This window comes from Arachis hypogaea, chromosome 19 (genome assembly GCF_003086295.3).
Source record: "Arachis hypogaea cultivar Tifrunner chromosome 19, arahy.Tifrunner.gnm2.J5K5, whole genome shotgun sequence".
Classification (NCBI taxonomy): Eukaryota; Viridiplantae; Streptophyta; class Magnoliopsida; order Fabales; family Fabaceae; genus Arachis; species Arachis hypogaea.
In genome coordinates, this window is record NC_092054.1 from 62224838 (window position 1) to 62237394 (window position 12557).

At 35.3% G+C, this 12557-nt stretch overlaps 1 non-coding gene across 1 annotated transcript; it reads right to left on the reverse strand.

The window, feature by feature from the left end:
• Nucleotides 1-11587: 11587 nt before the first annotated feature.
• On the reverse strand, nt 11588-11695 carry LOC112780865 (small nucleolar RNA R71). Its single transcript, XR_003191674.1, has one exon. It is a non-coding gene; the product is annotated as a small nucleolar RNA R71 (small nucleolar RNA).
• Nucleotides 11696-12557: the final 862 nt, after the last annotated feature.

The window sequence follows — 12557 nt, forward strand, 5'->3', positions numbered from 1 at the left end:
AAGCCTTGTTGAGGCTTTTGATCCTTCCATGAGAAATTCGGATGATTTCTCCATGATGAGTTATAGGTGTTTCCATAAGGTTCACCTAAGTAATTCACCTCTGCTATTGCAGGGTTCTCAGGATCATAAGCTTCTTCTTCAGAAGATGCCTCTTGAGTACTGTTGGATGCAGCTTGCATTCCATTCAGACTCTGGGAAATCATATTGACTTGCTGGGTCAATATTTTATTCTGAGCCAATATGGCATTCAGAGTATCAACTTCAAGAACTCCCTTCTTCATAGGCGTCCCATTACTTACAGGATCCCTCTCAGAAGTGTACATAAACTGGTTATTAGGAACCATGTCAATGAGTTCTTGAGCTTCTGCAGGCGTTTTCTTTAGGTGAATGGATCCACCTGCAGAAGTATCCAATGACATCTTTGATAGCTCAGATAAACCATCATAGAATATATCCAGGATGGTCCATTCTGAAAGCATGTCAGAAGGACACTTTTTGGTCTACTGTTTGTATCTTTCCCTAGCTTCATAGAGGGATTCACTATCTTTTTGTTTGAAGGTTTGAACATCCACTCTAAGCTTGCTCAGCTTTTGAGGAGGAAAGAATTTGGATAAGAAAGCCGTGACCAGCTTATCCCAAGAGTTCAGGCTATCTCTGGGTTGAGAGTCCAACCAGATTCTAGCTCTGTCTCTTACAGCAAATGGGAAAAGCATGAGCCTGTAGACTTCAGGATCTACTCCATTAGTCTTAACAGTATCACAGATCTGCAAGAATTCAGTTAAGAACTGAAAAGGATCTTCAGATGGAAGTCCATGAAACTTGCAGTTCTGCTGCATCAGAGAAACTAATTGAGGTTTCAGCTCAAAGTTGTTTGCTCCAATGGCAGGAATGGAGATGCTTCTTCCATGTAAATTGGAATTTGGTGCAGTAAAGTCACCAAGCATTCTCCTTGCATTATTATTATTTTTGGCTGCCATCTCCTCTTCCTGTTCGAAAATTTCTGAAAGATTATCTCTGGATTGTTGTATTTTAGCTTCTCTTAATTTTCTCTTCAGAGTCCTTTCAGGTTCTGGGTCTGCTTCAACAAGAATATTCTTGTCCTTACTCCTGCTCATATGACAAAGAAGAGGGCACAGAAAAAAATAATAATACTAATATGGATCCTTTATACCACAGTATAGGGATCCCTTTGTGAGTGGAAGAAAAGAGGGAGATAAAGAATGTAATGTAATGAAAGAAACACAGCTGTGAGGAGGGTAGAGATGTGAGATGAGATGTTAGTAGATGAATAAATAAATAGAATAAGATGGGAGAGGGAGAATTTTCGAAAATAATTTTTGAAAAAGGGTTAGTGATTTTCGAAAATAGTTTTTGAAAAAGGTTAGTAATTTTTGAAAAATTTTGAAATCAAAAATAAAAATAATTAGTTAATTAAAAAGAAATTTTTGAAAAAGAGGGAAGATATTTTTGAAAATTAGAGAGAGAGAGTTAGTTAGGTAGTTTTGAAAAAGGTAAGAAGCAAACAAAAAGTTAGTTAGTTAGTTGAAACAAATTTTGAAAAAGATAAGAAGTTAGGAAGTTAGAAAGGATATTTTGAAATCAAATTTTTGAAAAAGGTAAGATAAGAAGATATTTTGAAAAGATATGATAGAAATTAGTTTTTTGAAAAAGATTTGAATTTTTGAAAATCACAATTAATGACTTGACTCACAAGAAATCACAAGATATGATTCTAGAACTTAAAGTTTGAATCTTTCTTAACAAGCAAGTAACAAACTTGAAATTTTTGAATCAAAACATTAATTGGTATTGTTATTTTCGAAAATTATTTGATAAAAATAAGAAAAAGATTTTTGAAAAATATTTTTGGAATTTTTGAAAATAACTAAGAAATTTGAAAAAGATTTGATTTTTGAAAAAGATTTTGAAAAAGATGAGATTTTTAAATTGAAAATTTGATTTGACTCATAAAAATAACTAGATTTTAAAAAAAAATTTTGAAAAAGTCAAATCTAATTTTCAAATTTATGAGATAGAAAAAGGGAAAGATAATTTTTTTTATTTTTGAATTTTTATGATGAGAGAGAAAAACAAGAAAAATGATGCAATGCATGAAATTTTTAGATCAAAACAATGAATGCATGCAAGAATGCTATGAATGTCAAGATGAACACCAAGAACACTTTGAATGTCAAGATGAACATCAAAGATACAATTTTGAAAAATTTTTAATGCAAAGAAAACATGCAAGACACCAAACTTAGAATTCTTTAATGCTTAGACATTAAGAATTCAAGAATGCATATGAAAAACAAGAAAAGACACAAAACATGCAAATGCAAAGATCAAACAAGAAAACTTACCAAGAACAACTTGAAGATCATGAAGAACACTATGAATGCATGAAATTTTTGAAAAAATGCAAGATGCATATGCAATTGACACCAAACTTATAACAAGACTCAAGACTCAAACAAGAAACATGAAATATTTTTTTTTTATTTTTATGATTTTCTAATTTTTTTGTATTTTTTCGAAAATTAATGTGAAAAAGAAAAATAAGGATTCCAAAATTTTTAATATGAATTCCAGGAATCTTGCACTCTTAGTCTAAAGCTTCAGTCCAGGAATTAGACATGGCTCACTAGCCAGCCAAGCTTTCAATGAAAGCTCCGGTCCAAAACACTAGACATGGCCAATGGCCAGCCAAGCTTCAGCATGTAAATCAGGAATAGCAGCAGGTGGATTAGCAACTACTAGCTTTCTCTTGATAACAAATTGCAAGCCTCAGTCCAAATGAATTTAGACATGGCTTTACAGCCAGCCAGGCTTCAACATGCTTTATGAAACACTAGAATTCATTCTTAAAAATTCTGAAGAAAAATATATTTTTGAAAACATTTTTATTTTTGAAAATTTTTTTGAAAAAGAAAACAAAAAGAAAATTACCTAATCTGAGCAGCAGGATGAACCGTCAGTTATCCAAACTCGAACAATCCCCGGCAACGGCGCCAAAAACTTGGTGCGCAGAAATTGTGATTACACTTTGATTATGTAAAATTCATCGCTCTTTCTTTCCCTGTCAATGGCACCACAAACGGATGCACAGAACCATGGTCTAAACATATCTTTACATCTTCGCATAACTAACCAGCAAGTGCACTGGGTCGTCCAAGTAATACCTTACGTGAGTAAGGGTCGAATCCCACGGAGATTGTCGATATGAAGCAAGCTATGGCCACCTTGTAAATCTTAGTCAGGCGGATATAAAATGGTTATGCAGCTTTCGACAATAATATAATAAAATAGGGATAGAAATACTTATGTAATTCAGTGGTGAGAATTTCAGATAAGCGAATGGAGATGCTTTCGTTCCTCTGAACCCTTTGCTTTCCTGCTATCTTCATCCAATCAGTCTTACTCCTTTCCATGGCTAGCTTTATGTGATACATCACCATTGTCAATGGCTACTTTCGGTCTTCTCTCGGGAAAATGATCCAAATGCCCTGTCACGGCACGACTAATCGTCTGGAGGCATCACCCTTGCCAATGGCTTCATCTTATCCTCTCAGTGAAAATGGTCAACGCACCCTGTCACGGCACGACTATTCATCTGTCGGTTCTCGATCATGCTGGAATAGGATTTACTATCCTTTTGCGTCTGTCACTAACGCTCAGCAATCGCGAGTTTGGAGCTCGTCACAGTCATTCATTCATTGAATCCTTCTCGGAATACCACAGACAAGGTTTAGACTTTCCGGATTCTCTTGAATGCCGCCATCATTCTAGCTTACACCACGAAGATTCTGATTAAGAGATCTAAGAGATACTTCATTCAGTCGAAGGTAGAACGGAAGTGGTTGTCAGGCACGCGTTCATAGGGAATGATGATGATTGTCACGTTCATCACATTCAGATTGAAGTACGAATGAATATCTTAGAAGCGAAACAAGATGAATTGAATAGAAAATAGTAGTACTTTGCATTAATCTTTGAGGAACAGCAGAGCTCCACACTTTAATCTATGGAGTGTAGAAACTCTACCGTTAAAAATACATAAGTGAAAGTCCAGGCATGGCCGAGAGGCCAGCCCTCAAACGTGATCTAAGATAGCATACAACTGATCAAAGATACCTAATACAATAGTAAAAGGTCCTATTTATAATAAACTAGCTACTAGGGTTTACAAAAGTAAGTAATTGATGCATAAATCCACTTCCAGGGCCCACTTGGTGTGTGCTTGGGCTGAGCTTTGAGTGTTGCACGTGTAGAGGTCCTTCTTGGAGTTGAACGCCAGCTTTTGTGCCAGTTTGGGCGTTCAACTCTGGTTTTGGCTCCTTTTCTGGCGCTGGACGCCAGGTTTGGGCAGAAAGCTGGCGTTGAACGCCAGTTTGCGTCATCTATTCGTGGCCAAAGTATGGACTATTATATATTGCTGGAAAGCCCTGGATGTCTAATTTCCAACGCAATTGGAAGCGCACCATTTCGAGTTCTGTAGCTCCAGAAATTCCACTTTAACTGCAGGGAGGTCAGAATCCAATAGCATCAGCAGTCCTTCTTCAACCTCTGACTCTGATTTTTGCTCAAGTCCCTCAATTTCAGCCAGAAAATGCCTGAAATCACAGAAAAACACACAAACTCATAGTAAAGTCCAGAAATGTGAATTTAACATAAAAACTAATGAAAACATCCCTAAAAGTAACTAGATCCTACTAAAAACATACTAAAAACAATGTCAAAAAGTGTATAAATTATCCGCTCATCAGTAACACATGTATTATATTTTTCAGATGGCTTAAAAGAATTATGTGAAAAAATAGTGGGAAAACAACTTCACCTGATGAAGCTACCAAACAATAAAGAACAAGAACTATGTTAGAGTTGAAGGGGAAAAATATGAAGTTTGGGTGCAAAATGGTTGGGACAAAATTATAAAATTATGTCACTTAGAGTATGAGTTTTTATTAACATTTGAATAGAAAGAAAAATGAGTAGTTGAAAAATGAGTTTTTATTAGCATTTGAGTAGAAAGTAAGAGCAAGTTACAGAATTAAATGAAATTATACTTGTGTTATAGAAATAAATTAAAATTATACTGTGATGCTAATGTAAAAAATGAATAAAGGATTTTTTTATGATATAAGTTTCATAGCTATGTTTATCACTATTGTTAAAAAATTTAATTTTGCTTCAAAATAGTGAATCAATCTCCATGTTGATATGGCAAATATTAAAGGTATACCAAATTACAATTAGTGAAAAATTTTGCTGAGAAGCAACTGAACCCAGTACCAAACCCTAGTATAAATTAGTGAATTCAGATTATAACAAAAAACTTTTCATATGGTGTTTCATCCCACTTCACTTTCGGATCCTAGTTAGAGTTAGCACAATTAGAAACAATGTCTAAATGGAAAATTGTGATATGCCGGGTTGAAGATTATAGTTCAAAAACCACACCTCTTTGTATTTAGTGGTTGAATTTGGTATCACTACAATATTTTGGGTCTATGGCCACAGTTTTTTTTGTCACGGTAAAAAATCATGACCATAGACCGTCTATGGTCATGGTTTTTTACGATGACAAAAAAAAGCTATAGTCACGGTTTTTGAAAAAATGACCATAGAGTACTTATGGTCACAGTTTTTTAAAAAAGAGTGGCCTAAAATAGTCTATGGTCACGATTTTGGGGGTGACCTAAAGGGGTCTATGCTCACGGTTTTTATAGTGACCAAAAAAGATCTATGGTCATGGTTTTTCAAAAAAGAGTGACCTAAAAGGGTCTATGGTCACGGTTTTGGAGGATGACCTAAAGGGGTCTATGGTCACGGTTTTGAAGGGTGACCTAAAAGGGTCCATGGTCATGGTTTTGGGTGACCTAAAGGGTTTATGATCACGGTTTTTTACAGTGACCAAAAAGAGTCTATGGTCACGATTTTTCAAAAAAGGGTGACTTAAAAGGGTCTATGGTCACGATTTTGGGGGGTGACTTAATGGGGTCTATGGTCACAGTTTTGGGGGAGACATAAAGGTCTATGGTCACAGTTTTAGGGGGTGATCTAAAGGGGACTATGGTCACAGTTTCACGGTTTTGGGGGGTGACCTAAAGGGATCTATGGTCACGATTTTGGGGGGCGGGTGACCTAAAAGGGTCTATGGTCACAGTTTTTCGAAAGGATGACTTAAAATGGTCTATGGTCACGGTTTTGGGGGTGACCTAATGGGTCTATAGTCACGGTTTTGGGGGTGACTTAAAGGGGACTATGGTCACGGTTTTTCTAGAGGGTGACCTAAAAGGGTCTATGGTCATGGTTTTGAGGGTGATCTAAAATGGTCTATGATCATAGTTTTGGGGGTGACCTAAAAGGGTCTATGGTAACAATTTTGGCGGTGAGTTAAAGGTATCTATGGTCACAGTTTTGGAGGATAACCTAAAAGAATCTATGGTCACGATTTTTTGAAAGAGTAACCTAAAATGATTAAGTTGAATACTATTAATTTTAAATTAAAAAATTATTTAAAACTTAAAACTAATTAGTAAATTGATAAATAAATATTATATTTTTAATATAATTTAATTAAATTATGGTTGAATTTCAATAACTATTCTATCTTCTAAATTAAAAAATCATTCCAGAGAGTTGTGCGAGTTTTGGGCTGGAATTGTGCCTTTAGCACAAAACCCACCCACGCGTGCGCGTGACCAATGCGTACACGTCGCACCTCTGAATAACCCATCATGCATACACGTGAAGCACGCGTACGTGTCGCTCCGATTTCACCACCCCACTCTTATGCCTCACACCACACGTACGTGTGGATAGCCCTGTTTCACCCAACTTCTTTTCTTCTCCTCTTTCCATTTCTTTCCTTCTCCTCCCTTCTTCTCTTTTCTTTCCACCCTTCAACCATCATCCAACACTACCAAGCACCATCTCTAACACAATTTCTTTTAGTTAGTTAGTTAGTTGTTTAGTTAGTTAAATTTTTATTTCATTTTCTATTTTTCATTATAAGTGTTGGATTATTAATATTGTTTGCTGTCTATTGCTGCTTATTAACCTGATTCTATTTTAGCATAATTGTTTTTGTTATTCATTGTTGGATTCTTTGTTGAGGTTACAATTTACTACTTGGTTTTGAGCTCCTAATGCTTAATGTTTTTGGATACCAAGTGCATGAGAATTGCCTTTCAAGCATTTTAAATTCTTTGAATTGCATGTTGTAGCTAGCCAACATGTGATTAGAATTCTTTTCTTTGATTACGTAATTTCTTGATGGATGTTGTGTATTTATCTTAATGCATTGTGTTTCTTGATCATATGCATCCATATGTTATACTTATGCCATAATGATATGATTGACCATTAACTGTTTACTTATGTGCTCTACACATATTTGAAACTAGTCATTTTGGCACAATGTTTTTTTTTTTTTTTGAGAAATTGGATTGGAAGCTCACCTAGGGACATGATGAGCGGATAATTTATACGCTTTTTGGCATTGTTTTTAAGTAGTTTTTAGCATGATTTAGTTAGTTTTTAGTATATTTTTATTAGTTTTTAAATAAAAATCACATTTCTAGACTTTACTATGAGTTTGTGTGTTTTTCTGTGATTTCAGGTAATTTCTGGCTGAAATTGAGGGACTTGAGCAAAAATCTGATTCAGAGGCTGAAGAAGGACTGCAGATGCTGTTGGATTCTGACCTCCCTGCACTCGAAATGGATTTTCTGGAGCTACAGAAACCCAATTGGCGCGCTCTCAATTGCGTTGGAAAGTAGACATCCAGGGCTTTCCAACAATATATAATAGTTTATACTTTACCCGAGTTTTGACGACGCACACTGGCATTCAAACACCAACTTCCTGCCCTATTCTGGAGTTAAACGTCAGAAACAGGCTACAACCTGGCGTTTAACTCCAAAAAGAGTCTCTACACATGAAATCTCAATGCTTAGCCCAGGCACACACCAATTGGGCCCGGAAGTGGATTTCTACATCCTTTACTTATCCTATGTAACCCTAGCTAATAGTTTAGTATAAAAACTACTTTTAGTGATTTATTTTATATCTCTGGTTAGTCTTTGAATAATTTTATGTTCAGAGATCATGTTTAGGAGGCTGGCCATTCGGCCATGCCTGGACCTTCATCACTTATGTATTTTCAACAGTAAAGTTTCTACACACCATAGATTAAGGTGTGGAGCTCTGTTGTTACTCATGAATTAATGCAAAGTACTATTGTTTTTCTATTCAATTCAAGCTTATTCTTATTCCAAGATAATCACTCGCACTTCAACCTGATGAATGTGATGATCTGTGACACTCATCATCATTCTCACCTATGAACGCGTGCCTGACAACCACTTCCATTCTATCTGCAATAGCCTGAGTGTGTATCTCTTAGCCTCCTGGTTCACGATCAGAGTCTTCGTGGTATAGGCTAGAATTATTGGCAGCCATTCCTGAGATTCAGAAAGTTTAAACCTTGTCTGTGGTATTCCGAGTAGGATCTGGAAAGGGATGACTGTGACGAGCTTCAAACTCGCGAGTGTTGGGCGTAGTGACAGGCGAAAAAGGATCAATGGATCCTATTCCAACATGATCGAGAACCGACAGATGATTAGCCGTGCGGTGACAGCGCATTTGGACCATTTTCACTGAGAGGACGGACAGTAGCCATTGACAATGGTGATCCCCCAACATAAAGCTTGCCATGGAAAGGAGTATGAATGATTGAATGAAGATAGTAGGAAAGCAGAGATTTAGAAGCAACAAGCATCTCCGTACGCTTATCTGAAATCCTCACCAATGAATTACATAAGTATTTCTATCTTATTTTATATTTTAATTATAGTTTAATGCTCAAAACCTCATAACCATTTGAATCTTCCTGACTGAGATTTACAAGATGACCATAGCTTGCTTCAAGCCGACGATCTCCGTGGGATCGACCCTTACTCACGAAAGGTTTATTACTTGGACGACCCAGTGCACTTGCTGGTTAGTTGTACGGAGTTGTGACAAAGAGTTGAGATTACATTCATGCATACCAAGTTGTTGGGCCGTTTTAGAGATCGCAATTTCGTGCACCAAGATTTTGGTGCCGTTTCCGGGATCACAATTTTGTGCACCAAGTTTTTGGTGCCGTTACCGGGGATTGTTCGAATTTGGACAACTGACGGTTTATTTTGTTGCTCAGATTAGGTAATTTTACTTTAATTTTAAGTTTTTGTTTTTATTCTTTTTATTTTCAAAAAATTAAAAAAAATAAATAAATAAATTATTCTATGGCTTCAGAATTTTTAAGAATGAATTCTAGAGTTTCATGATGATCTATTGAAGTCTGGCTGGCTGTGAAGCCATGTCTAATCTTTTGGACTGAGGTTTCAACTCATCATCACAAGAGCTTTTTTATTCTCATCAATTCAGCTGTTGTATGCCTGATTTGTATGCTAAAGCTTGGCTGGCCATTGGCCATGTCTAGTGTTTTGGACCGAAGTTTTCACTGAAAGCTTGGCTGGCTAGTAAGCCACGTCTAATTCCTGGACCGGAGCTTTAGATTAACATTGCATGATTCCTGAAATTCTCATTAAAAATTTTGAAATCCTTATTTTTCTTTTTCCAAACAATTTTCGAAAAATACAAAAAAATTTAATAAAATCATAAAACCAAAAAAATAATTTTGTGTTTCTTGTTTGAGTCTAGTGTCAATTTTTATGTTTGGTGTCAATTGCATCTTTTTAATTTCCAAAAAAAAATTTCGAAAATTCATGCATGTGTCCTTCATAATCTTCAAGTTGTTCTTGATGATTTTCTTTGTTTGATCTTTGCATTTTCATGTTTTGTGTCTTTTCTTGTTTTCATATGCATTTTCAATTTGTTAGTGTCTAAACATTGAAAATTTCTAAGTTTGATGTCTTGCATGTGTGTCTTTTCTTATAAATTTTCAAAAATATGTTCTTGATGTTCATCATGATCTTCAAAGTGTTCTTGGTGTTCATCTTGACATTCAAAGTGTTCTTGCATGCATTGTGTGTTTTGATTCATAATTTTCATATTTTGAGTCTTTTTGTTGTTTTTCTCTCTCTTCTTAAAAATTCAAAAATAAAAAAATATATTTCCTTTATTCTTCTCATAAATTTCGAAAATTTGAATTGATTTAGTTATAAAGTTTTAAAATTTAATTGTTTCTTATGAATCAAGTCAAATTTTCAATTTAAAAATTCTATCTTTTCAAATATATTTCAAAAATCAAATCTTTTTCATTTTTTCTTTCATATTTTCGAAAATTTCAAATTGATTTTCAAAAATCTTTTTCTTATTTTGTTTCATATTTTCGAATTCTTTGCTAGCATTTAATATTTTGATTTAAAAATTTCAAGTTGTTACTTGCTTATTAAGAAAGGATCAATCTTTAAATTTTAGAATAATATCTTTTAGTTTCTTGTTAGTCAAGTAATCAACTTTAATTTCAAAATAAAATATTTTTAATTTCCAATTCAAATCTTTTTCAAAATGATTTTCAATCATATCATTTTCAAAATCAATTTCAAAATCTTTTCTAACTTCTTATCTTTTCAAAATTCATTTTCAAATCTTTTTCAATTAACCATTTGACTTTTTGTTTGTTTTGCTATTTCTTATCTTTTTCAAAACTATCTAACTAATTTTCTCTCTCTAATTTTCGAAACTCCTCATTTTTCTTCAAAATTCTTTTTAATTAAACAATTGTTTCAAATTTTAATTTTAATTTTATTTCTCTTTATAATTTTCGAATTCTAAGTAATATTTGAAATAAAAAGAAAAATATTTTCCTTTTATTTTAAATTAAATTTGAATTCTCTCCCCCTCTCACATCTCCTTCTATTTATTTATCTACTAACACTTCTCTCCCTCCCAAATTCGAACCCCATCTTCTTCTCTGTGTTCGAATTTTTCTCTTCTTCTTCTTCTATTATTCTCTTCTTATACTCACATAAGGAATCTCTATACTGTGACATAGAGGATTCCATATTTTCTTATCTGTTCTCTTCTTTTTCATATGAGCAGGAACAAGGATAAGAATATTCTTGTTGAAGCAGATCCTGAACCTGAAAGGACTCTGAAGAGGAAGCTAAGGGAAGCTAAAGCACAACTCTATGGAGAGAACCTGACAGAAATTTTCGAAAAAGAAGGAGACATGGCCGAGCCTAATAACAATGGTGGAGATACAAGGAAGATGCTTGGTGACTTTATTGCACCCTCTTCTAACTTCTATGGAAGAAGCATCTTACTTCCTGCAATTGGAGCAAACAACTTTGAGCTTAAGCCTCAATTAGTTTCTCTAATGCAGCAGAATTGCAAGTTTCATGGACTTCCAATGGAAGATCCTCATTAGTTTTTAGTTGAATTCCTGCAAATCTGTGACACTGTCAAGACCAATGGAGTTGATCCCGAGGTTTACAGGCTTATGCTTTTCCCTTTTGCTGTAAGAGACAAAGCTAGAACATGGTTGGATTCACAACCTAAGGATACCCTGAACTCTTGGAATAAGCTGGTCAGTGCTTTCCTGGCTAAATTCTTTCCACCTCAAAAGATGAGAAAGCTTAGAGTGAAAATCCAAACCTTCAGACAGAAGGAAGGAGAATCCCTCTATGAAGCTTGGGAAAGATACAAGCAATTGATCAAAAGGTGTCCTACTGACATGCTTCCAGAATGGAGCATCATAAGTATATTCTATGATGGTCTGTCTGAGTTGTCAAAAATATCATTGGACCATTCTACAGGAGGATCTCTTCACGTGAAAACCCCTGCAGAAGCTCAGGAACTCATTGAAATGGTTGCAAATAACCAGTTCATGTACACCTCTGAGAGGAATCCTGTGAACAATGGGACGCCTCAGAAAAAGGGAGTTCTTGAAATTGATACTCTGAATGCCATACTGGCTTAGAACAAAATATTGACTCAGCAAGTCAAAATGATTTCTCAAAGTCTGAATGGATTACAAGCTGCATCCAACAGTACTAAAGAAGCATCTTCTGAAGAAGAAGCCTATGATCCTGAAAACCCTGCAATAGCAGAGGTGAATTACATGGGAGAACCCTATGGAAACAACTATAATCCTTCATGGAGAAATCATCCAAATTTCTCATGGAAGGATCAATAGAAGCCTAATCAAGGCTTCAATAATAATAATGGTGGAAGAAATAGGTTTAGCAATAGCAAGCCTTTTCCATCATCTTCTCAACAACAGACAGAGAATTCTGAACAGAGCCATTCTGGCCTGGCAACCATAGTCTCTGATCTATCCAAGACTACACTAAGTTTCATGAATAAAACAAGGTCCTCCATTAGAAATTTGGAGGCACATGTGGGTCAGATGAGTAAGAAGATTACTGAAACTCCTCCCAGTACTCTCCCAAGTAATAGAGAAAAAACCCCCAAGAGAGAGTGCAAGGCCATAACCATGACCAACATGGCCGAACTTGGAGAGAGTGAGGAGGACGTGAGTCTCAGTGAGGAAAGCCTCATGGGACGTCCTCTGGACAGAAAGGAGTTTCCCTTTGAGGAAC